This window comes from Tamandua tetradactyla, chromosome 1 (genome assembly GCF_023851605.1).
Source record: "Tamandua tetradactyla isolate mTamTet1 chromosome 1, mTamTet1.pri, whole genome shotgun sequence".
Taxonomy (NCBI): Eukaryota; Metazoa; Chordata; class Mammalia; order Pilosa; family Myrmecophagidae; genus Tamandua; species Tamandua tetradactyla.
Window position 1 is genome coordinate 41,840,334 of NC_135327.1, and position 27,579 is coordinate 41,867,912.

Here is a 27,579-nt window from a genome sequence, read left to right on the forward strand (position 1 = left end):
AATAAATTTAACTAAAGAGACAAAGAACCTATATAAAGAAAACTACAAAAAACTGCGAAAAGAAATCACAGAAGACCTAAATAGATGGAAGGGCATACCGTGTTCATGGACTGGAAGACTAAATATAGTTAAGATGTCAATCCTACCTAAATTGATCTACAGATTCAATGCAATACCAATCAAAATCCCAACAACTTATTTTTCAGAAATAGAAAAACCAATAAGCAAATTTATCTGGAAGGGCAGGGTGCCCCAAATTGCTAAAAACATCTTGAGGAAAAAAAACGAAGCTGGAGGTCTCGTGCTGCCGGACTTTAAGGCATATTATGAAGCCACAGTGGTCAAAACAGCATGGTATTGGCATAAAGATAGATATATCGACCAATGGAATCGAATAGAGTGCTCAGATATAGACTCTCTCATCTATGGACATTTGATCTTTGATAAGGCAGTCAAGCCAACTCACCTGGGACAGAACAGTCTCTTCAATAAATGGTGCCTAGAGAACTGGATATCCATATGCAAAAGAATGAAAGAAGACCCATATCTCACACCCTATACAAAAGTGAACTCAAAATGGATCAAAGATCTAAACATTAGGTCTAAGACCATAAAACAGTTAGAGGAAAATGTAGGGAGATATCTTACGAAACTTACAATTGGAGGCGGTTTTATGGACCTTAAACCTAAAGCAAGAGCACTGAAGAAGGAAATAAATAAATGGGAGCTCCTCAAAATTAAACACTTTTGTGCATCAAAGAACTTCATCAAGAAAGTAGAAAGACAGCCTACACAATGGGAGATAATATTTGGAAATGACATATCAGATAAAGGTCTAGTATCCAGAATTTATAAAGAGATTGTTCAACTCAGCAACAAAAAGACAGCCAACCCAATTACAAAATGGAAAAAATACTTGAACAGACACCTATCAGAAGAGGAAATACAAATGGCCAAAAGGCACATGAAGAGATGCTCAATGTCCCCGGCCATTAGAGAAATGCAAATCAAACCCACAATGAGATATCATCTCACACTCACCAGAATGGCCATTATCAACAAAACAGAAAATGACAAGTGCTGGAGAGGATGCGGAGAAAGAGGCACACTTATCCACTGTTGGTGGGAATGTCAAAGGGTGCAACCACTGTGGAAGGCAGTTTGGCGGTTCCTCAAAAAGCTGAATATAGAATTGCCATACGACCCAGCAATACCATTGCTGGGAATCTACTCAAAGGACTTAAGGGCAAAGACACAAACGGACATTTGCACACCAATGTCTATGGCAGCATTATTTACAATTGCAAAGAGATGGAAACAGCCAAAATGTCCATCAACAGAAGAGTGGCTAAACAAACTGTGGTATATACATACGATGGAATATTATGCAGCTTTAAGACAGGATAAACTTATGAAGCATGTAATAACATGGATGGACCTAGAGAACATTATGCTGAGTGAGTCTAGCCAAAAACTAAAGGACAAATACTGTATGGTCCCACTGATGTGAACCGACATTCGAGAATAAACTTGGAATATGTCATTGGTAACAGAGTCCAGCAGGAGTTAGAAACAGGGTAAGATAATGGGTAATTGGAGCTGAAGGGATACAGACTGTGCAACAGGACTAGATACAAAAATTCAAAAATGGACAGTACAATAATACCTAATTGTAAAGTAATTACGTTAAAACACTGAATGAAGCTGCATCTGAGCTGTAGGTAGTTTTTTTTTTTACTATTATTATTACTTTTATTTCTTTTCTCTATATTAACATTCTATATCTTTGTCTGGTGTGTCGCTAGTTCTTCTAAACCAATGCAAATGTACTAAGAAACGATGATCATGCATCTATGTGATGATGTTAAGAATTACTGATTGCATATGTAGAATGGTATGATTTCTAAATGTTGGGTTAATTTCTTTTTTTTTCCGTTAACTAATAAAAAAAATAATAAAAATAAATATAAAAAAAAAGACACATGCATCATGTCAGGATGGTCTGAGCCAAAGCTTGATCAGTCATGGTTCCTGCAAAGCAGATGGCCAAGAGAAAACACAGTACATGAGAAGGGTTCAAATGGCGTGTATTCAGAATGACAGAGATACAAAAACCAGTAAATGAGCTGAGAATATACTTGACTACAAGAGCAATATCTTCCACTGTGAGAACATGTTCGAGATGCCAATAGTGTTGCCGTCCTTTGGCATTTTGTCTCGACCATCTCTACACTAAGTGCTGTTGGACAAAGACGCTTATTTTGAAACCCTCTGGAATGGAAGTGAATAAAAGGCTCTCTAAACATTTATCATGCAACAGATTATACTGATTGCAGGCAAATTTCTCCTAGCAACAATGGTAAGGTTACATATTAACTCTATGCAAAACGAGCAACTCTACATAACATTTTAAACCAATCAGAAATGAGTTCTGTTCCTATACAGAATCATTTTACTTTATGCATTTTACCTGTTAGATACACAAATTAGCCATGTGAAAGGCGATTCTTTGGAAGGAGAACCCAAAACTAGAACAGAAAATATCCACTCACTCATCCACTCAGTGGCTATTCATTTTAAGCCTACTATGTCCCAGGCATTGGGCCAAGCCAAAGGTTAATTTGTAAGTGGCCGCGTGGAAGGCATGTGCTCTATGTTGCTCCATCCTAACTGCTCTGCTGGACACTGCAAGGCTAGAGAAATGCCTCCAGAGCATTTAGCTCTGGAGGGCAAGAGAGCCCAGGACCCTGGAGATGTCACACCCTTCACTATCAGTCAAATCTGTTCACAGACTGCAAGTGATGAAGGGAAATTATCAAGTCTTAAGAGCAAAAACTATCATTTAAAAGGCCTAAAAAAAAAATACATACATACATACATGCTTAAAAAAGGTATAAAAAGTTCAAAGCATATTGCTAGGGTTTAGCAAATAACAATGAATTATTAGGAACTAAACTATTTTAAAGAAGACGATTTGCATTTAAAACAAACAGGCATTCAGGATATGCTTCTCACATGAGGGTACTTGTTAGTACATTTCATTTATCAAAAAATTCATTAAACCAAATTTGTTAGGTAGCACATTCTCCTTCTAGCCCGAAGTATCTGCACACAGACAATGCTGGGTCCTAGTGCAAGCCTCCAGGCAGGGGTGCCAGATCTCTGGATAGATAGGATAGCTGTCCCTCACACACAACTCCTCTCTGGACTCAAGAAGGCTGATGAGAAAATCTGCATCCCATGAGTCATCTCATAATGAATGAAAAAAACAATAACTTGTGCTTTACTGATGCACTGACCATTGTTAGAAATATCCCAGAAAACACTATGGGAACACAAAACTAGCTCTTTCATCCCACAGAATGTGGCGCTGCTTCAATGCCAGCTTTCGTCTGTATAGTGCTTGTCCATAAAGGAACTTTACAGCTAGAGTCTCCACTGCCTTCTTTCTGTGACCCCCCCTTTGCTCCAAGCCTTCTCTTCACTATCACGCTGCCCAGAACTCCAGTCTAAGTCTGTCTTCACTTTATCCACCACCTCCATTCACCTATAAGTCCACCACAGTCCTGAATTCTGCCCCCACCATTTACCAAAAGTGCCTCACAAAAAGACTTTTGTGAAAAAGTCACTGCTATTAGTACAGGAAAGTTCTCTGAAAGATACAGGAAGAGAAGAATTTTACTTTACAATTTTGTACTATTTGAATTTCCTAAGTAAGGACAGGTTGCTTTTATTTCTAAAAAATATATCGACAGAGGTTATCAATGATGGTCAAATGATGAGCTTTTTTCTTCTTTAAATATAGATGTTTCAAAAAGTACACCTAAAAAATGCTCTTTTTAAGAATAAGTGAAAAGTAACCTTACAGCGGAAAACCTGGCAGATACCCCCTCACCAAGTAAGGGATCAAGGACATCACCATATCAGTAATAAGACATAGTGCATCACGCAGCCCCCAACGGGAAGCAGTGAGGAGGACACGTCATCTCTGACATTTCCTGCCAAGGCACATAAACTGAATCATGAGAAATTATCAGATTAATCCAAATCCTCCAAAATAACTAGACAGTACTGTTCAGAAATGTCAAGATCATGAACAACAAAGAAGAAACTTAGGAACTATCCCAGGTTGGAGGAGATTAAGGGGACACAACACTTAAATGCAATGGAGGATTTTGGAATTGGCCCCTAAACCCAAAAAGAAAGACATTAGTGATACTGGCAATTGAATAGGTGAGTTACTAGATTGTATCAATATTAACTTGGTGGTTTTGATCCTTGTGCTATAGATATATGAGCTGTTAGCATTTGGGAAAGCTGGGCAAAGGGCATATGGGAACTATTTACTCTATTTTTTGCAGCTTTATTGCCAAGTCTGGAATTGTTTCAAGGTAAGTTTTAAAACTAACATATATCTATATGTAATGCATACATCAATCATTCTTGATTGTGTGGCCAAGAAATTCAATGGCACTTTCCAAGTGTTCACTTCCCCAATATCTTTACAACAAGGCCTCATGAAGCCTCCCCTCCAGAACCCACTCGCGCCCCCACCTCACCAGGGCTCATATGCCACGTGACTTCCCAGCTCCCCTTCTACCTACCTCGCTGGCCACTTGCTCTTCATACTCAGACCATCTCAAGGTATACCTCTTGAGGAATGACTGTATTAGTTAGGGTTCTCTAGAGAAACAGAATCAACAGGGAACACTTGCAAATATAAAATTTATGAAAGTGTCTCACGTGACCGTAGGAACACAGAGTCCAAAATCCGCAGGGCAGGCTGCGAAGCCGATGACTCCAATGGATGGCCTGGATGAACTCCACAGTAAAGGCTCACCAACCAAAGCAGGAATGGAACCTGTCTCCTCTGAGTCCTCCTTAAAAGGCTTCCCATGATTACATTTAGCATCACTAATTGCAGAAGACACTCCCCTTTGGCTGATTACAAATGGAATCAGCTGTGGATGTAGCTGACGTGATCATGACCTAATCCTATGAAATGTCCTCATTGCAACAGACAGGCCAGGGCTTGCCCAATCAGATGAACAGGTACCACAACTTGGCCAAGTTGACCCCTGTCCCTAACCATGACAGACTCCAAAATCTCTACCCTCTGGCAATATAGAAAGCACTGTGCCCTGCATTCTTCATTTGCCCTTGCATTGCTTCTGTCCAGTAAGAGGAGCTTGTAAGATTCATCTCAATCTGCCCTGGTTTGCTAAAGCTGCTGGAATGCGCTATACCAGAAATGGAATGGCTTTTAAAAGGGAATTTATTACAAGTTTGCAGTTTTAAGGCTGTAAATACATCCAAACTAAGGCAACCAGAGAAAGATACCTTGGCTCAAAGAAGGGTGATCTAGTAGAAAGCATGTGGCTGACATCTGCTGATCTTTGTTCCCAGTTCATTGCTTTCAGATTCTGATGCCAATGGTTTCCTCTCTAAGTATCTGTGGGCATTTCCTTAGTTCCTCCTGCACACAACTTTGAGTTCCAGTTTGCTTAGTATCTCATGGGAAGGCACATGGCCACATCTGCTGGGCTTTGCCTGTGTCTAGGCATCTGCTCTCTCTGTCAGCACTACAAGAATCTCCAAACATCAGTGTCTCTATCAGCTCTGAAGCAACCTTTCTCCAAGATGTCTGCATCTAAGGGTCTTCCAAAATGTTACCCGTTTCAAAGGACTCTAGTGAACTAATCAAGGCCCAGCTTGAATGGGAGGAGTCACATTTCTAATCAAAAGGCCACATTCACAATTGGGCATGCCCCACCTCCATGGAGATAATCAAATCAAAAGTTTCCACCCTATGCTATTGAATCAAGATTAAAAGAAACAGCTATCCCACATGATTGGATCAGTATTAAAAAATGGCTTTTCTGGGGTACTGTCTTAGTTTGCTGAAGCTGCCAGGATGCAATACCAGAAATGGAATGGCTTTTAAAAAGAAAATTTCTTAAAAGCTGCAAATTTATAGTTTGAAGGCCAAACTAAGGCATCCAGAGAAAGATACCTTAACTTCAAAGAAAGGGCCAATGAAGTTAGGGTTTCTCTCTCAGCTGAGAAGGCCATAGCGACAAGCTATCTCCTCATTTCATAAGGCTTCCCGGCGGGGGGGGGACGACACTTCTTTCTTCATCTCCAAAGGTCTTTGACTGTTTGGGTTCTGTTGGCTCTGAGCTTTTTCCAAAATGGTTCCCTCCATTGGAGTTAAAGGACTCCAGTAAACAACCCCACCTTGAATGGGGGTGCAGACACATCTCCCTGGAAACAAGCTAATCAAAGGTTACTACCCACAATTGGGTGGCTCACATCTCCATGGAAACAATAAAAAAGATCCCAACTAGCAACACTGAATCCAGATTAAAATGTATGGCTTTTCTGGGGTGCACAACAGATCCAAACTAGCACTTTCTACTCTCTGGACCCCCAAAAAACATGTTTTTTCAAAATGCAAAATGCATTCAATCCATCACAATATCACAAAGCCTTAAACCAATTCAGTAACAATACAAAGTCAGAAACAGTACCAAATCTCATCAAAATCAACTAAAGCCATGGTCAGTCCTAAGGCAAAATTCCTCTCTCACTCTGGACCTGTAAAACTCAGAACAAGTTATCTGCTGTCAATAAACAAAAGAGGAACAGTCATAGGACACGTATTCCCATTTCCATAGAGAAAATGGAAGGAACACAGAAGTCACCAGACCCAAACAGTTCTGAAAACCTGCACAGCAAACTCCATTAGATTTGAAAGCCTGACAGTTATTTATCCTTGGGACTTCAGAAAGCAGCAGTCCCACCCTTTCCAAAGGCTACTTGGAAACCACCTTTTTCTCGGCTCCACTCTCTCCAAGCATTGGGGCAACCACCTGGTTCTCTGCCATCTCCACAGCACACGTGCAACCCCCTCAGAACAATGAAAGCCAGGCTTTCCCCAATCCCCAAGGAATGTGGTCCACCCTCTCCAAGGCCTGTGGCACAACTCTTCCAGAACGCTGAGGTGGAAAGCCTACTCTCTGCTTTTGGGGCAAGCTTCTTCTCTCAAAATGTCTGGGTGGGTCCACTCTCCTAGCATGAGGTTTCTTGGCTTCAGACCTTAGCTTCCATGGTTCTGCCCCTAAGTTATTCTTCCTTCAATTTGTATCTTTTCTGTCCCTTTTAGTCCAGACTGGCAGTGGTTCCATTTATACAGATCCCACAACACTCTTGTTGGTTTTCCATGCAGTTTGCTGGAATCATAACCATCAGACAACTGGACTGTCACAAATCCTTCCTGGATAACTCCATCTCCAATCCTGGAAAAGGAACCGTAAGGACAGAATCTTTATCAAAACGACAGGAAACAGTTAAGGGGCTGAATTAAGTGAGCAAGTGCTGAGTCAAGAAAACACAGTTTCAAAAACCATCCCAGAAGCTCCTGGCCCCCTTGCTGGCCACTCCCTCACCCCCTCCACCACACAGGGTGGAGCCATCCTGAGCTCCCATGGTGGGTCCTTGGCCCTGTCCAGGAGGAGAGTGACCCCTGTATGTAAACAGGGGTACATGCATGTCAGTGCCAGGGGTGCATGCATATCAGTGCCAATATACTGGGTGGAAGCCTGACACTGAGCCCTCAAAGGTGTCTCAGGCTTATCCTGGCAGAGTTTGTCCACAGGCAGAGAAGCCCCTGGCAGACAACTGGGAAAGTGTGAGAAACAATTAAGTTGAAATGGCCTAAGGCAAAGGACTATCTGCATTAAATCACTCAAGAGAACACCTAGAAAAAAATGACAAAAACAAGTAATAGAGGGGAAGGAAAGTATGGAATGGTTTGTGTGTTTTCACTTTTCTTTCTACTCTTTGTGCTGGTTTGAATCTGTTGCATACCCCAGAAAAGCCAAGTTCTTTAATCCCATTCAGTATTGCTAAGTGGGAGCTTTTTTATTGTTTCCATGGAGATGTGACCCACCCAATTGTGGGTGGTAACTTTTGATTAGATGGTTTCCATTGAGATGTGTCTCCACCCATGCAAGATGGGGTTGCTTACTGGAGACCTTTAAGAGGGAACCATTTTGGAAAAAGTTTCAGAGCCTCCACAGCCAGAGATCTTTCAAGATGAAGAAGGAAAATGCCCCCAGAGGAGCTTCATGACATAAGAAGCCAGGAAAGAAAACTAGCAGACATCCATGTGGCCTTCCAGCTGAGAGAGAAACCCTGAACTTCATAGGCCTTCTTGAACCAAGGTATCTTTCCCTGGATGCTTGAACTTGGACATTTTCATAGCCATGCCTTAATTCGGACATTTTCACAGCCTTAGAACTGTAAACTTGTAACTTATTAAATTCTCCTTTTTTAAAGCTATTCTGCTTCTGGTATATTACATTCCGGCAGCTTACAAACTAGAACACTTTTATTGTGTTTTGTTTTGTTTTCTGAATAATGAAAGTGTTCAGAAATCTACCATGATGATGAATGCACAGCTATATGATGACACTTTGGACTACTAATTGTACAATTTAGATGGTATGTAAAATTGCATTAAAAAAGGAGAGAGACAGAGAGAGAGAGAGAGAGAGAGAGAGAACCCCAGAGGGGTGCAGATCTATTTTAAAGGGAGTAAAGAGGATATTCACTGGAACTCTTGTAATCTGTGAATGGGGAATTCCTAAGGTCTCTAGCAGACACAAGCCAAGGAAAGGAATCAGGCTCCAGGGCTCCTGCTCCAAGCAGGCTCAGATAAATGAGAGAGGACCCTGAGCTTCCCAATTGCCTCTGGCTTACAGCTTGACAGAAGGCAAAGACAGTAAAAAGGTGCTTTTTACCTTGGCTTGTTTGTTTTGATTAGCTCTTGACATTCAGAAAAGTCTGTCACATCACTAGCTCAGGGACTCAGAGTTAACACTTTAAAATATTAAAATGTACAGTGTGCAAATCGAAACCACAAGATATCATTTCACACCTATGAGAAAGGCCACTATAAAACAGAAAGCTACAAGTTTTGGAAAGGATGTGGAGAAATGTAACAGAGAAGTTAGGATTTAAGAAATTATTACGATTACTGAATGAATATATGGTTATTTCTTTTTACTTTCTAATGTATTAGAATAGGCAGAGGGAAATGCCTGAAATTGCTGAACTATAATCCAGTTGCTCTGATTTTTCATGATTGTATAAGTATATATCTTTATATTGTGTCCTTGCGACTATAAGAACTTCATCACTTGTATCCCCTTTATATGTTTTTTTTTTTATTTATTTTAGAGTCTTATAATCACAAAGGCAACACCCAACTGTTTATGAAGGAACCTGAGTCAGCTCCAAACCAGACTTGCTCTGCTAATGGTTAACTTAGTTCTAGCACAGCTCACTCCTTTACATCTGTAAACTGTTTCTGCTTATCCTTGATATTGAAATAGTAATATCCATCTCCCTTTGTTTCTTCTTATACTTGTTATTGTAATGCTAACTCCATTTCCTCTTGTTTGAATCCATTAAACCTTGAACTCCTTAGACTTGGGGAGAAAGATTTTTAGGTTGATAAGCTATCTGATGTTCTGCTTCTCATCTAGCAATAAACTTTTTCTCTCTTTGAAATGCTGGTGTCATGAATTGGCTTTTATGCATATTGGGCAGAGAACCCACTGCTTTTGTCTGATAGCATAATTTGGAACACTTATTCACTGCTGGTGAAAATGTAAAATGGTACAGTCACTGAGGAAGACAGTTTGGCAGTTTCTCAGAAAGCTAAATATAGAACTACCAAATGATCTGGCAATCCCACTACTAGGTATAAACCCAGAAGAAATGGAAGCAGGGACATGAACAGACATGTGCACATCGATATTCATAGCGGCCTTACTCACAATTGCCAAAAGATGGACGCAATCTCAGAGTCTGTCAACAAATGATGTGATACTTCCAGCTACGGGTGTGACCTTTTGATGAGATTATCTGCCAAAGACAGCCTTGCCTTAATTTGGACATTTTCACAGCCTTAGAACTGTAAATTCAATAAATTCCCCTTTTAAAAAGCCATTCCAGTTCTGATATATTGCATTCCAACAGCTAAGTAGAACAGTTATTAACCTAAATTTTCTTCTCATATTTTGTGGCAGTTTTTTTTTTCTTTTAACATTTACATCTTTAATCATCTCTGTTATACAGTAAGGAGCTAACTTTGTTCTCATCAAATGGAAAGCCAATTATACAAGCATGATTTATTAAATAAACACATTTTTTTCCTCACTGACCTGAAATGCCACCTTTATCGTGTCACATTCCCATATATATTAGAGTGTTCTGCCCCTTCTTGAACCTACTCTGGTAGTTTCTATTCTGCTGCAAGTGGATAAAGTCCGTGTGACTCATTTATTGCAGAGAAATGCACATAGATTTTTAAATAATAGCTCTGAGGTATAATTTACTTACCATGAAATCCACCTTTGTAAGTGTGTAATTCAAAGTATAACCATCACCACCACTATTTAATTCCAGAACATTTTCATCAACCCAAAGAGCAACTTTATACCCATGAGCGGTGACTTTGCATTTCAATGTGGAACTGAAATTTTCTGTAGTGTATAATCTAACTCAACGTATCTGCATAGCTCATTTGAACAACTGAAACACAGGAAGCACAGAATAAGAAAGATGTCCTTTAATCCTATATAGATTATTGTAATGCCTGGAACATCCTAGAGTATAATATTAAGCAGATAATCAAAAAGTATTAGCAAAGTCCCCTGAAGGAAGGGAGAAAGAATATAGAACTAGTAAATTTTACCATCAGGGAATCTCCTGATACTGTGTCAAACTTTAGGAACACCCAAATCAATAGGTCATGCCCTCAATCATGAAGCTTACATTTGTGAAGCTTATGTAGGTAGCGGAGAAGCTGAGACTACATATAGGCATGCCTAAGAGTTACTTCTGGAGGACCTCTGTTGTTGCTCAGATGTGGCCTCAGTCTTTCTAAGCCCAACTCTACAAGTGAAGTCATTGCCCTTCCCCCTACATGGGACACGACATCCAGGGATTAAAGTCTCCCTGGTGACATAGGAGATGACTCCCAGGGTGAATCCAGACTGGCACCATGGGATCAACAATTACATCCTGATCAAAAGGGGGAAAAGAAGAGTAATTAATAAAGCATCAGTGGTAGAGAGAGTTCAAATAGAGTCAAGAGCCTACTCTGCACGTGGCTCTTATGCAAGCTTCAGGCAGACCTTGCTACCTATCATAACCTGCCAACCCCCAACCAGAACCATTCCAGCCAATCCTAAAGAACACCTACGGCAGTATATAAGATTCCATAAGGGTTCCAGGCACTAGAGTAACTTGCCAGAAACCTACAACTTCCAGATGGGTCCCTGGTCCAGATAAGTCCTGAAACCTAACCCAGCCTCTCCAGAACATCAGATAGTTTCATCTTCCTACCCCATATTAGTGACAGACCCTTCCAATATGAAAAATTTATAACTGCCATAGCCCAAACACCCCTGAAGAGAGGGATGGGAAGATCAAAGGTGATGATGGAATTATACATAGAAGATAGGATTTAACAAATGAATATGAATGCTGAATCATTAAATTGATATCTCTTTTAGTCTCCAGTATTTTACAGCAGCTAGAAGTAAAAACCTAAAAATTATGAAACTGTTACCCATGTCAAAGTCTGAAATATATTCTACAACTAATTGTGGTGCTGTGCTTTGAAATTTATAGCTTTTTGTATATATGCTATTGTTCACAAAAAAAAAAGAAAGAAAAAAGTCAATTGTGATGATAAAAAATATTTAAGCCCTTTAGTCTCCTATATTCTGGAGCAGCTAAACGGAAAAATATGAGAGGACTGAATGTTAGCCCATGACAAACTCTGGGATCTGTCCTGTAACCACTTGTTGAGTGCTTTGAAAACTACTGCTTTTTCATTTCTTTGCTTTGTATACATGTTATATTATACTATTAAAAAAGGGTAAAAAAAATATTATAAGCCTAATTAACTGCTGATGCACTTTCAAAACTGTTTCCAGCCTGTCCAAGGTGGCTTCTGGGGATAAGAAACAAACTGGAAATTTTTGTAACACAGGAAATTGCCTTAATAATAGACTTCCTTATTCGGAGATCTGCTTTAAGAGGACATCACCAAGTTAATCCATAGTCCACCCTGAACCAGATCTACTTTGTAGATGTGACTTCCTACAGTATGAGCTGCCCACGTGTTCAAGGCCACCTGTATGGAAGACAGTCATCTCAGGATGTCTTCAGCTGATGATTGATTTGATGGCTCTCCTTTGGCAGTGACTCTGTAACCTTCACCGGCAGCCTCCAGGAGCTCACACTGAGTAGTGGGCAACCCAGAGTTCCAATCAAGATGTCCACCCTCCACTGGCAGCTACACCAGGGGGTCAGCTATTCATACGTGGGCAACAGGCCATACTATGACAAAAATAAATGTCAGAAATGGGTGTTCAGTAGCAAAATGAGGGATCTGCTAACCTGCATAGTGATGTTAGAAATGGGTTCTCAAAGATAATGTTATTCATAAAATGTGGATTGGCTACAACATTCGAGGGAAACTCTCCATGTTGCAAAACCAAAGTATAAGAACCTACCTAGGTCTGTGGCCTCCAAGCCTAGGGAAGGCACCCCAGACCTTATTCTTGAGCAATGCTATGTCCAGCAACCCTGGGTCAGGTCTTCTGGGGACCTATCCCAGGCCCTACAGACGGCTCCACCCTCTGAGTCTAGAGCACAATGGTTTCAGCGAGTTTACAAAGTAGGGGGAGTAAACTGTATTATGCCTGTTTTTTAATACAGCTCTAAATAAATCCCTGATAGCAGAATTTGATCTGATACTTGTTTCTACCACACCTGGAAGTAAGGTCATAGGGGTAAAAAACTGTTGCCACCCATCTTAAACACCATGGTAGTAACTATTCCCTACCATAAAGAACCTCTAAGAGCTGTTCAAGGTCTAGTTGATTAGCTCAGTTCTCAACTGCAGCTGAGTCTTCCTCCAGTCAATCAGACAGGTCAATGATACACGTAAGTCATACCAGAGAGGGTAATTATTTGAAATCTCATTTCTAATATCTGCTCTTCAAAAAAGCACCTCAAGTTCCAAGACACCTTCAAAACTTAAAACACATCAGTAGCAAATTAAAAATCACACCACGGTATAGATGTGTCACAAAGAACCCCAGATTATAGGGTAAGAGAGAATGAAGTTAGGACAAGTCATTTTCATTTGCTTTATAATGGAACCATGAATAAACAGGCACCTAATGATTCTGATAATGGTAGCTGCCCAACAGCACTAATTATACGTACCATTCCCATAGCAGCCGTTGTCAGGTCAACAGGCATGTTCAGATACAATCAAAGAAAATGTAAATCAAGAAACATGCTTTTATGACCCAAAAGTATGCTCTCAGGAAAACCAGAAACATTTTGCTGACTCACTCAGGGACAAGGATAAAGATGCAGCTCATTATAACTCTGATTTTTTTTTTTTTTTTTTTTTTAAGGAAAGACAGAGAGAAGGAAGGAAGGATAGAAGGAAGGAAGAGAGGAAGAAAGGGAAACATCTTTTAAACATTTTCTTGTTTTATTGTATTTTGTTTCTCCGTTTTCGTTACATGGGCTGGGGCCGGGAATCGAACCGAGGTCCTCCGGCATAGCAGGCAAGCACTTTGCCCGCTGAGCCACCGCGGCCCGCCCTATAACTCTGATTTTAACCTGACATTTCTTCAGTTCAAAAAAGTGCCTACTGAATAATGCCTGGAGTCTCACTAGCTTTTCCTTCCACTTCTCATAAGCTGCCATTTTATGGATGACGACACCAAACTTGGATAGAAGAGCTCCCCCAGAAAGCCAAGGTACAGGGCAGAAAGTCTAAGTCTTGTATCTACTCAAGTTTAGTGGTTCCCATTCCAAAATACATTTTAAAGAAAAAGAATGTTCTCTATCAAGGAACTAGGAGTGAACAGAAGGAGAGAAAAAAGTTAAGCTGGCAATGAAGTTGGAGAGGAAGGGGTAGTGACAAGGGGCTGGACAAGACCAGAAATGGGATGCTGAGAGAGAAAATGATTAGGAGACCAAAAAAAAAAAAGGTAAAATGTTCCCTCTCCAGAGGGTAAACAGCTCACCTGGACAACATCTCAACATCAAACATTTATCTAATATCCGTTTTAAACTCTAAAATTTATTTCTAATTTAATTTTCAGATCTCCTCTTTCAGATGAGATCACAGTTACAATATAGCTTCATTTGTAATCAAGTATATTATAATGGGTTTCTAGAAAATGGTTAAGATTCAGAACTTAAGAGATATTTTGTCTCTAGTGGGATACGGGTAAAGGCAGGCAGTGGGTTATCCTTGAAAGACTCAAGTTCCAAAAAAAGAGCAATTTTTGGAGTAGAGTTACCAACAGAAGTGTTTTAAGTACATCCCTCACCGAAAAGCTTCTTAAAGCCAGCTCTTTCCACTCATCAGGTCAACTGGGCTTGATGTGCCCAAAGACAGGCAGAGGAGGGTGGTCCAGGCTCTCTTCAGGGCCCTTCGGGGCCATTATCCTCCAATACACAAGTGGTTTTCACTGGATTCACTGGTGTGACTGCCCATTCCAACCCTGCTGCCTTTCAAATTCCTTTTCACTTATAAGGCTTTCATATTGTCTTGAGATCTTGGGAGACTGCATCTATAAACTAGTCCGTGAGAGACCAGAGACTGGAGAAGTGTACTGTGTTAGAAGTGAGCTTCTCACTTCCCTTCACCAAGCATATTTAAGATCACATCCAGGTATCCACTAAGGAGAGGTGAGGTTTATAGAAGAAGCAATTCTGGCGTCCAAATGACAACTTTCAACTTGGTAAGGTGGGTTCTCCTGAAATTTACTTTTGCTGGGAGATGTATTTGGATAAGAATTTGGCAAAGTCCAAGAAAGAGAGGGAAACAGATGGAATTTTGGAGTCTAGTTTCTTGTCTGACAGCCTCCCTGTTCTCTATTCTCTCCATCAATAAAATCGAAGCAGATACAGAGAATATAATGGCATAGTATCTGTGGAAGATTCTAATCCTACTGAAAATATCTTCATTAAGCAGTATTTGCTGAGTCCCAGGGCACAGGGCCACAAGATAGCAGAGGGCTCTCCTCTGTGCCATAGGAGACATTTGGGGCAAGATAGTCAATTTTAGCCACCCTCCCCCCAGTTCCCTATGTCTAGTATTTTTCTCTTTAAAACAGTTTAAATCAACAAACATTTATTATCTCACAGTCAGAAATCCAGGAGCAGCTCAGCTGGGAAACTTAAGATCTCTCAAGGTAGTAGTCAAGCTGATGTTTGGGGCTGCAGTGACCTGAAGTCTTCAACTGGGTCAGGAGGACCTGCTTCTGAGATGTCTCACTCACGGGGGTGTTGGCAGGAGCCTTCTGTCTCTTCCCATTGCTGCCCAAGCATCCTCAGGACATGGCAGCTGGCTTCCCCAGAAAGACTGACCAGAGAGAGGGACAGAGAGACAAAAGCAGGAAGCAGTAGCATTTTCTATATTCTGCTCTCAGAAGTCATTTCCACCTTCCTCCAGACCACACTCAAGGGGAAAGAATTAAGTTCCGCCACTTAAAGGGAAGAACAGCAAAGAGTTTGTAGACGTACCTTAAAGTCACCACAGGCAAGAAAGGGTGGCTTGGTTCAGGATGGAAGTGGGGATAGGCTGTAAGTAGTTAAGAGCTGGTAAAGCCAATGGGTATGTCCAGTATTCTTAAATGGTAGAAAATAAACTAGGAGAAACTCTTCATTAAAATGCTCCCTCAGGAGTTCAAAGGGATACGGAGACAATGTGGGTTCTTTTTCACAGTAGGCCCACCAGCCACAGAAAGCAGAAGGCTATTGCCTACTGAATGGGAAAAGTGGAGTGTGTTTTCTTGAGGTTTTGAGAAAGAACATGCTGAAACCTCAAATTGGAAATGACTTAAAATGCACACAAGTTGTAAAAAAGAAAACAGCTCTTGACATAACAGACGCTTTTCAGAAGAGAAAATACAAATAGCTCAAAGACATATGAAAAGATGCTCAACTTCACTGGCTATTAGGGAAATACAAATCAAAACCACAATGAGATATTAGCTCACACCCACTAGAATGGCCATTATAAACAAAACAGAAAGCAACAAGTGTTGGAGAGGATGTAGAGAAAGAGGCACACTTATCCATGCTGGTGGGAATGTAAAATGGTGCAACCGCCCTGGAAGACAGTTTGGCAGTTCCTTAGGAATCTAAGTATAGAACTGCCATATGATCCAGCAATATCATTACTAGATATGTATTCAGAGGAACTAAAGGCAGACACAAACGGACATTTGCACACCTATGTTTATAGAGGCATTATTCACGATTGCAAAGAGATGGAAACAGCCCAAATGTCCATTAATGGATAAGTGGCTAAACAAGCTGTGGTATATACATACAATGGAATATTATGCAGCTGTAAGGCAGAATAAAACCATGAAGCATATAACAACATAGATAAACCCTGAGGACATTATGCTGAGTGAAACGAGCCAGAAACAAAGGACAAATTCTATATGGTCTCACTAATACGAACTAAAACTAATAAGTGAACTTTGGGAGTTAAAGTTAAGAACACAGGCTATCAGGAGATAGAAAGAAGGTTGGGCATTTGGTGCTGAAGGAGTACACAATGTGCAACGAGACTGACTGTAAAGATTCAGAAATAGATAGCACAATACTACCTGATGGTGGCACAATAATATAAGTACACAGAATAAAGGTGAATGTAAGTATGGTTAAGGGAGAAGGGTTGGGGGCATGTATGACACCAGAACAAAAGATGAGGGTTCTAGTTTGCTAGCTGCCAGAATGCAACACACCAGAGATGAATTGGCTTTTAATAAACGGGGATTTATTTCGTTAGTTCTTCAGAGGAAAGGCAGTTTTCAACTGAGTTCTTTCTTACGTGGGAAGGCTGGCCTTCTCTCCAGGCCTCTGGGTTCCAACAACTTTTCCTGGGGGGATTTCTTTCTGCATCTCCAAAGGCCTGGGCTGAGCTATGAGTGCTGAGATGAGGTATGCTGAGCTGCTTTGACTGTGCTACCTTGAGCTCTCTCATTTAAGCACAAGCAATTAACTCAAAAATCATTCATTGCAGCAGGCACACCTCTTAGCCAACTGCAGATGTAATGAGCAACAGATGAGGTTCACATACCATTGGCTCATGTCCACAGCAACAGAAATAGGCACCTTCACCCAGCCAAGTTGACAACTGAATCTAACTACCACAACGAGAAAGACTGAGATGGTATAACTCAGGAATGCCTCAAGTGGACAATGATGGTGATTAAATGTACAAATATGTGAACGTTTTTGCATGAGAAAGAACAGATGAATGTCAACACTGCAAGGTGTTAAAAATGGGTTAGTATATAGGAAAAAATACAATCAATGCAAGCTAGTGTCAATAGTTAACAGTAACACTATAATATGCTTCCACTGAATGTAACAAAGGCAATATGCCAAAACTAAATGCCAATAAGCAGGAGATATGGAGGAGGGGCATGAGATTCTTCATGGAAGAAAAGGAAATGTCCTTATATAGACTGCAGTGGCTAAGACATGGCTATGTGATTATACTAGGAATCTTTGATTTTTTACTTAGGTTGGATTGTATGATGCACAAATAAAACTGTTCAAAAATGAACAGACCTAAGAGTCACCCCCAAGAGAGCCTCTTTTGTTGCTCAGATGTGGCCTCTCTCTCCAGCCAACATGACGAGCAGTCTCACCACCCTCCCCCTCTCTGTGTGGGACATGACTCCCAGGGGTGTGGACCTTTCTGGCAACGTGGGACAGAGATCCTGGAATGAGATGAGACTCAGCATCAAGGGACTGAGAAAAAAACTAGAATGAGCTGAGAATTAACATCAAGGGATTGAGAGAACCTTCTCGACCAAAGGGGGAAGAGTGAAATGAAACTAAGTGTCAATGGCTGAGAGATTCCAAACAGAGTTGAGAGGTTATCCTGGAGGTTATTCTTATGCATTAAGTAGCTATCACCTTGTTGTTCAAGATGTAGTGGAGAGGCTGGAGGGAACTGCCTGAAAATGTAGAGCTGTGTTCCAGCAGCCATGTTTCTTGATGATGATTGAACAATGATATAGCTTTCACAATGAGACTCTGTGAATGTGAAAACCTTGTGTCTGATGCTCCTTTTAGCTACTATATCAACAGAAGAATAGAACATATGGAATAAGAATAAATAATAGGGGGAACAAATGTTAAAATAAATTTAGTTTGAAATGCTAGTGGTAAATGAAAGCGAGGGGTAAGGGGTATGGTATGTATAATCTTTTTTTTTCTGTTATCATTTTATTTCTTTTTCTGTTGTCTTTTTATTTCTTTTTCTAAATCGATGCAAATGTTCTAAGAAATGATGAATATACAACTATGTGATGATATTAAGAATTACTGATTGTATATGTAGAATGGAATGATATCTTAATGTTTTGTTTGTTAATATTTTTAATTAATAAAAAAAGTTTAAAAAAATGAACAGAGAGATACAAGTGCTGAAGAAAATGTGAAGAAAAAGAGATGTACCTATTCACTATAGGTAGGGAAGCAGAATAGTGCTGCCCCTCTGGAGGGCAGTGTGGTAGTTCCACAGGAGGCTAGTGTGGGTTGTCATATGATCCTGCAACCCTGTTGCTAGGTATATACTTGGAGGAAGCGAGAGTGGGGACACTAAAGGACATTTGTTCACAATTTGCAATGGATGGAAGTAGCTTACGAATATATCCACTGAGGAATGGAAGGGGGAACAGTAGTACAATGGACTACTGAGCAGCTGCAAGAAGGAATGAAGTTGTGAGGCAGGCAATTAGGTGAATGAACCTTGAAGACACTGTGTTGAATGCAATATAAGAAACAAAAAGACAAATATTATCATGCCTCACTTATATGGACTAACTATAATGTACAAACCTGGAGAGTTGAAGTCAAGAGCATGGGTTATCAGGTTGAGACCTATTATAAAGGTTCCTAGACTGTAAGCTCTTACAGTAGTCATATCTATTCCAGAATTTTAATTATTTCTAAATTCTGAGATGCTATGCTCTTCGTATATAACCTGGTCATTCCCTGCAATCTCAGGTATTTATGTGACACCTGAGATTCAAGAGTTAAAGCTCCAAAGCTATGAAAGTCAGCATTACCCCATATAGTAACAGTTTAAAAAGTTGAAAAGTGATCAGACTTTGACTAGAGATATGAATGAAGCTGATCTGGATAAGACTAAGGTAAATTAGGAAACAGGTGTGCCAGTTTTAAAGTGTTGTGTACCCCAAAAAAGCAATGTCCTTCAATCCTGATTCAATATTGTAGAGTGGAAACCCTTTTGATAAGATTATCTCCAGGAAGATGTGATGCTCCCAGCTGTGGGCATGATGTTTTGATTAGATTATCTCCCAAAGATGTGACCTGCCCGATTGTAGGCATGACCTTTTGGTTAGATGGAGATGTGATCCCACCCACTCAATATAGATCTTGATTAGTTTACTAGAGTCCTTTAAAAGAGGAAACATTTTGGAGAAATAGCAGGGTAGATGTAGACATTTGGAGATGGAGACAGAAACAGCCCAGGTACTAAGCAAGGACTCACAGAAATAGCCAGAACCTGAAGAGAAGAAATCTCTGACTCCAGCAGATGCTAAGGTAAGAGAGGAAACCCAGAGTTTTGTAGCAGAGCAGCTAAATGAATGCCCACAGACGCTTAGAGAGGAAACCACTGGCATCAGAAGCTGGAAGCAATGAAACCAAAACAAGGACCAGTAGACACCAGCCACATGCCCTCCCAGATCACCCTTCCTTCAGCCAAGGTATCTTCCTCTGGATGCACTAGTTAGGATATATTTATGGTCTTAAAATTGAAAACTTCTAATTTATGAAATTCCCTTTTCAAAAGCCATACCATTTCTGGTATACTGCATTCCAACAGCTTAACTAGCTAATATAATACGGTAAAGGATGATATGGTCTATATTTGAAAGCTTCAAGCTCTGTGTGAGACCAAAGGAAGAGATGTTTATTTGGTGCAAAATTTATATTTTTGGTAGCACATTATCTAATTTAACTTGTATGTTCAATTTCTTCAAACATCATACTTACATGGAATCTTGAATATGGAGTGAGATCTTGTTGGCTTTTACAGGTTTGTGCGATGCCCTGATTCATCCCAGAGTAATTTGAAGAGAGAAAAAAAAAGTATTTGCAAAGTCCCTTTAGGGTACTGGGGGAAAAGAAGGTAATATTTAACTTCCCCATCTAGGGAATTCCTAATATTCTCACAAGCAGTGGAACAACCAATTCAATAGACTGAGCCCTCAATCTTGGGGCTCATCCCTATGAAATTATTCCTGAAAAGGGGAAGCTAAGCTTACTTATAATTATGCCTAAGAGTTGCCCCCAGAGAACCTCTTTGTTGCTCAGATGTGGCCTCTCCTTCTAAGCCAACTCTGCAGGTCAATTCACTACCCTCCCCTCTATATAGAACATGTCTCCCAGGGCTGTAAATTTCCCTGGCATCGTGGGACATGATTCCTGGGGATGAGCTTGGAACTGGCATCATGGGATTGAGAAACCCTTCTTGACCAAAAGGGGGAAGAGAGAAATGAGACAAAATAAAGTGTCAGTGGTTGAGAGACTTCAGAGTTAAAAGTTTATCCTGGAGAGAGGAGAGCCAAGATGGTGGCTTAGCAAGGTGTAGGATTTAGTTTGTCCTCCGGAGCAGCTAGTAAATAGCCAGGAACATTACAGAACAACCTCTGGGGCCACATCAGTGACTGGACACACAGTGTACCCCAGTCTGGACCAGCTGGACTGGCTGCAAGCCCCCCTCCCCCAAAGGCTGCTTCCCAGAGGGGAAAGGAAAGAGACTTTACTAGCAGCAATGGCTGAGCAAAATCCTACGCCAATTGTGGAATTAATTAACAAATTCTGACTACGAAAAATAGACCCCCAGCTCAGCTGAACCTCAAGTAAAAGCAGAGGTCACTGGTTTTTGCCCCAGCGTACAAGGGGCAGGGCTGATGGAAAAAGAAAAAAGAAAAAAAAAACAGTTTTTTTTTTTTTTTTTAATCTGAAAAGGTCCTGCAGGAAAGGAGGGGGCACAGAGGACCTGGAGATACAGAGAGCAACATACCAACTTAAGCTCTTGATTGGCAAACCTGAGGAACGGGGTCCTGTTCTGAAAAGGATTTTTCTTTTTCTCTTTTGTGGCTGTGTTTCTATGGATTGATTATTCTTTGTATCTCGGGCTCCACTGCCCCAGGCACAGGCAGAAACAGGCTTGTTTGAAAACCTGTCTGGAGCCTCTGCCTTCCCCAGGAGAGGGGTGCAGCCCAGCTCAGGTGGAATCACTCCCTCAAGGAATTCAGACCCCAGGGTCTGGAAAAGGGAAGCGATTAAGGTCAGCCTACAACCTCTCTTCTGTCTCCACCACACCCCCAGCAGGGCGAGTCTGCTGAAGTTAAAGGTACCAAATCACCTTACGCTGGTGGGACCCGCAGGTAGAAAAGCACCACATACTGGGCAGGACAGGAAAAACAGAGTCCAGAGACTTCATAGGAAAAGCGTTTAATCTGCTGAGTCTCACCCTCAGGGAAAACTGATGCAGGTGACACTTTCCTCCTGAGAGGTGACCAGTCTGGTCTGGGAAAATCTGACTGGGGTCTATAGTACCTAAGTAATCCCTCCCAAGGGGTGGGGGGAAAGGTAGGCCAAGAAACTAAAAAACAAGAACTGAAAAATTCTGATCTATTAAACAAAACCTAAGCTAGAGGACCAGAATAAGCTGAACTGAATGTCAAAGAACAGACAGACAACAAATTCATCCAGCAAGGAATTCCTAGGGGAAAAAAAAGTGAAAACAATTTCCAGAATAAACTAATTAAGGTAATTAAATGCCGAGACGTCAGCAAAAAATAATGAATCATACTAGGAAAACTGAAGATATGGCCCAGTCAAAGTAACAAACCAATAATTCAAATGAGATACAGGAGTTGAAACAATTAATTCAGAATGTTCAAACAGACATGGAAAACCTCATTAAAACTCAAATCAATGAATTGAGGGAGGATATAAAGGCAAGCAATGAACAAAAAGAAGAAATCAAAAGTCTGAATAAACAAATCACAGAACTTATGGGTATGAAAGGCACAGCAGAAGAGATTAAAAAAAAAGAAAACAATGGAAACCTACAATGTCAAAAGGCAGAAGATAGGATTAGTGAACAGGAGAATCAGACATCTGAAATCTGACAAGCAAAAGAAAATATAGGGAAAAGAATGGAAAAATATGAGCAGGGACTCAGGGAACTGAATGACAACTTGAAGCACACAAATATATGTGTTGTGGATGTCCCAGAAGGAGAAGAGAAGGGAAAAAGAGGAGAAAAACTAATGGAGGAGGTTATCACTGAAAATTTCCCAACTCTTAAGAAAGACTTACAATTAGATCCAAGAAGTGCAGGTTACCCCAAAGAGAACAGATCCAAATAGAAGTACTCCAAGACACTCCCTAATCAGAATGTCAGATGTCAAATAGAAAGAGAGAATCTTGAAAGCAGCAAGAGAAAAGCAATCCATCACATACAAGGGAAGCCCAATGAGACTGTGGGTAGATTTCTCAGCAGAAACCATGGAGGTGAGAAGACAGTAGGATGATATATTTAAGATACTAAAACAGAAAAAGTGCCAACCAAGAATTCTATATCCAGCAAAACTGTCTTCAAAAATGAGGGGGAAATTAAAACACTTGCAGAAAAAAAATCACTAATAGACTTTGTGACCAAGAGACCAGCTCTGCAAGAAATACTTAAGGGAGCACTAGAGACAGATAAGAAAAGACAGGAGAGAGAGGTGTGGAGAAGAGCATAGAAATGAAGACCATCAGTAAAGGTAAAAAGAAGAAAAATCAGATATAACATCTAAAATCCAAAAGGCAAAATGGTAGAAGAAAGTACAACCCATATAGTAATAACACTAAATGTTAATGGATTGAACTCACCAATCAAAAGATACAGAGTGGCAGAATGGATTAAAAAACAGGACCCACCTGCATGTTGTCTAGAGGAAACACATCTTAGACCCAAGGATAAACAGAAGTTGAAAGTGAAAGGTTGGGAAAAGATATTCCATGCAAATAAAAATCAGGAAAGAGCAGGAGTAGTTATACTAATATCCAACAAATTAGACTTCAAATGTAAAACAGTTAAAAGAGACAAAGAAGGACACTATGTATTAATAAAAGGAACAACTCAACAAGAAGACATAACAATCATAAATATTTATGCACGAAGCCAGAATGCTCCAAAATGAATGAGGCAAACACTGAAAAGAGAAATAGACACATCTACCACAATAGTTGGAGACTTCAATTCCCCAGTCTCATCAAGGGACAGAACATCTAGACAGAGGATCAGTAAAGAAACAGAGAATTTGAATAATACAATAAATGAGCTAGACTTAACAGACATATATAGAACATTACACCCCACAAAAGTGTATCCTGGAGGTTATTCTTATGCATTACACAGATATCCCTTTTTAGTTTATGGTGTAGTGGAATGGCTAGAGGGAAGTACCTGAAACTGTTGAACTGCATTCCAGTAGCCTTGATTCTTGAAGACAACTGTATAATGATATAGCTTTTATAATGAGTCCATGTGATTGTGAAAACCTTGTGTCTGATGCTCCCTTGATCGAGGTTATGAACAAATGAGTAAAAAAATGACAAACATGAACTATAACCCATACCAAACTCTGAAATCTGTTCTATAACTAATTGTTGTGATGTGCTTTGAAATTTATTGTTTTTCTGCATATGTTTTTTTTTTCACAAAAAAGAATAAGGACATAAGGAATAAGGGGTAACAAAAAAAAATCAGTGGATTCCAACACTAGTGGTCAATGAGAGAGAAGGGTAAGAGGTATGGGATGTATGGTTTTTTCCTTTTTCTTCTTATTTCTTTTTCTGGAGTGATGCAAATGTTCTAAAAATGATCATAGTGATGAATACACAACTATATGATAATATTGTGAGTCACCGATTGTATACTTTGGATGGCTTGGATGGTGCATGAAGGGAGCTCAAAAAATATATTAAAAAAAAAAAAGAACAGAAAACAGCTCCTGAACCCAGGCAGAAAAAGCAAAAGCCCCAAATAAGAATGTACTTGCTCATATAGTTCATATTTAAGAGAAATTTTCAAGTTGCATGTTATTCTTAATTGAGTCATCTGAATAAAATAATGTATACAAAATGTCTTTTCCTTTGGAAGGGACAGGGAGGAGGATGAGTTTAGAGAAAATAAAATATTGACAAATGCTCAGCAGGAGTTAGGAGTTGAAAAATATTAATTCCTTTCTCTTTTCCATCCCTGCCCTTTTCAGGCCTGAGATGGAATTACTCCAAGGGCCAACAAGTATATCCTGTGCGCAGGAGTGTGAGACATGAGGCTGGGATCAAGGCCTGAGGTAAGCAGTGACAGAAGCAGAGAAGAGATGCAGCCAAAACCAATCCTCATAGCCAGCGAAACCAGCTTCCAACTCTGAAAACAAATCAACCACATTGTGGGCAAGTCACCCCTGTGCTTTTGCTCTCTGCTCTTGCCTGGATTGCTATTCGTCAGATCCATCAGTTTTGGGTGAGCAGAGAGAAATGGGATGAAACATAACAGTCCATTTTCCAATTTATTTGCTACAGCCTGCTGCTCCCCACCCCCTTCCCATGTAACTTCTCTAAGGAATAAGGAATTGGCTGACTTTTTTTTTAAGTAAACCACATTCTAGATAAACAGTCTATATCATTTCATTTTTCATCTATCAAGTCTGCAAAGGTCCACAGTGACGATAAACAGAGCACAAAGTCCAAGGCTGGAGAATGGGTACCCACAGTCTCTGCCAAGTAAACTCAACTCTACAGGCACCATGGAGGGGGCTCTCAGTAAATAGCATTAAATCTCAAGGGTATCCGCATCCTCTGCCTCAGAAGATACAATTCTGGTAATTTATGCCAAAAATCGATCTGGGCTACACAGCAAAATTTAGTATACAGACACACCTTGTTTTATTGTGCTTTACTGCACTTTGCAGATACTACACTTTATAAAAATCAAAGGTTTATGGCAACACTATGTTGAGCAAGTCTATAGGTACCATTTCTCCAACAGCATGTGCTCACTTCTGTCATATTTTAATTAAGGCATGAACATTTTTTAGACATAATGGTACTACACACCTAATAGACTAAAGTATACTATAAACATAACCTTTACATGTGTGATGATCAGGTTCATGCGTCAATTTGGCCAGGTGAATGTACCCAGTTGTCTGATCAAGCAAGCAGTAGTCTATCTGTTGCTGTGAGGATATTTTATGGACTTAAATCATGAGCATGTTGGTTGCATCCAAGGCTGATTACATCTGCTGTTGGCTGATTACATCTGCTGTTGGCTAAGGAGAATGGTTTCTGCAATGAGCGACATTTAATCTAATCACCTGAAAGCTTTTAAGAGAGAATCTCTCTGTCTCTCTCTCTCCCACTTTAGCCAGCCAGCCTCTCCTGGGGAGTTTGCTGAGGATCTTCATCAAAGCTGCCAGCTTACAGCCTGCCCTACAGATTAGGACTCTTGGATCCCCATGACTGCATTAGACACTTTTATAAAACTCATATTTACAGATAATATCTGCTGTTGCTTCTGTTTCCCTGAGAACCCTAACTAATATACACTGGGAAAACAAAAAAATCATATGACTCGTTTTATTGCAATATTAGCTTTATTGTGGTGGCCTGGAACCAAACCCACAAGATATCTGAGGTGTGTCTGTACAATGCAGTTCACCACGGTAGCATTTATAAGAGGAAACATGAGTAAATAACAAGAGTGCAGCATTAGTAAATTAGCTAAATAAATGAAAATACACCTCATGGTAGAATATTAAGCTTCCATTAAAACTGTGATTGGAAAAGATCATTTGAAGATATGAAAAAATGACCAGCACATTGCAAGTGGAAAAACAGGTTATAAAACAGTAGAGTGTGATCCCCATTTTGTAACTATATACATAGTTATAGAGAGGTATATATTCTCTATATAGCACAGGAAAAAAGCGCTACAAAGAAAAAAAAACTAAAAGCATTTTGATACTCTGGATGGTAGAATTAAAGGTGGTTTTGTCTTCTTGGCACAAACAAGATTAAGGGTTTTATTACTGATTTAAAAGGAAAAAAAATCTGAATAGAATGTTTCTATCACACAGTAATGACAAAGATTTTCTCTACCACATCTAGTTAACCTCTAGATTCCCTATATTCTGCAAACTCCTCAGAATATAATTCATTATATAGTACCCAGCACTCAGTAAGCATTTTGCTCATCTTTAACCCCATGATAGGTAAATTAAAGGGTGGATTTAACCAACTAGAAGGTTTTTGGAATGGTGTGGGAGTCAGCTTTCAAGCCAGCCTAACAAGTCTTGCCTCCTCCTGGTATTTGTGACCTTGTGCAGTCACAATGGAAAGGGCTGACCCACATAAGTAATAAAATATGCAAAAATGACAGCTTGTAACTCCCAAGGCCAGGTCATAAAAGATACCGCAGCTTTTACTTCTTGCTCTCTTGAATCCCTCCTTCAGGGGTAAAATGCTATACCATACAGACCGCTACAGAGGTCCACTTGGCAGGAAGCCAAGGCCTCCTGTCAACAGCCAGCATCAATTTGCCAGCCCCATTAGGGGCCACCCGGGAAGTAGGTCCTCGTGCCTATCAAGCATCCAGGTGACTGCAGCCTCCACTGACACCCCAACTGTAATCTCACGAGAGACCCAGTCTTACTTTTCACCTGCTATGACAAACCCCACATAATGGGGTGACTTACACAGCAGGTATTTATTGGTTCATGGTTTTGAGGCTAAAGAAGACCAAATTCAAGATATTGTCATTGCTTGCTTTCTCCCGAAAATCTGTAGCATTCTGGTACTGGCAGCTGGGAATCCTTGAGGTTTCTTAGCTTGAATTTCTGCCTCCTGTTACATGCTGACATCCTCTTCTTTCCTGTTTCTGCTGCTTCTGGGTTCTTTTGATAAAGCCTCCAGTAATCCGGATTGAGGCTCACCTGCTTTCAGCGGGGTCATACCTTAACTGAAAACATCTTCAAGGGGCCCTATTTACAATGGATTCACACCCACAGGGATGTGGATTAAGATTATGAACATGTGATTGTTGAGATCCACAATTTAACCAACCACAAACCCCTAGCCAGAACCACCCAAAACTGTGTAACAAATGTTTATCATTGTATTAAAATGCTAAACGTGGGGTAATTTGCTATGCAGCAAACAGATAACACAGATGGTCTGACTTAAAATACGACCCACTGTGGCACATGCAGAATACACTTGGCAAGGGCAGGGGCTGGGGCTCTTTGCCAGCACAGCTGCAGGCAATGGCAGAGAGGTCTCTATACCCTGCTCAGTCAGATCTTCCCCGAGGCAGAGGCAGGGACCTACTAATGTCCATGG

At 40.3% G+C, this 27,579-nt stretch overlaps 1 protein-coding gene and 1 long non-coding RNA gene across 6 annotated transcripts in view; one reads left to right on the forward strand and one right to left on the reverse strand.

The window, feature by feature from the left end:
* Positions 1–27,579, reverse strand: part of DTD1 (D-aminoacyl-tRNA deacylase 1) — a 252,963-nt gene that overhangs the window by 94,433 nt on the left and 130,951 nt on the right. The gene's annotated exons all lie outside the window — the stretch shown is intronic.
* LOC143645552 (uncharacterized) lies at positions 13,711–25,786 on the forward strand. The gene is made up of 3 exons (XR_013157178.1): positions 13,711–13,862; positions 24,450–24,533; positions 25,607–25,786. It is a non-coding gene; the product is annotated as an uncharacterized LOC143645552 (long non-coding RNA).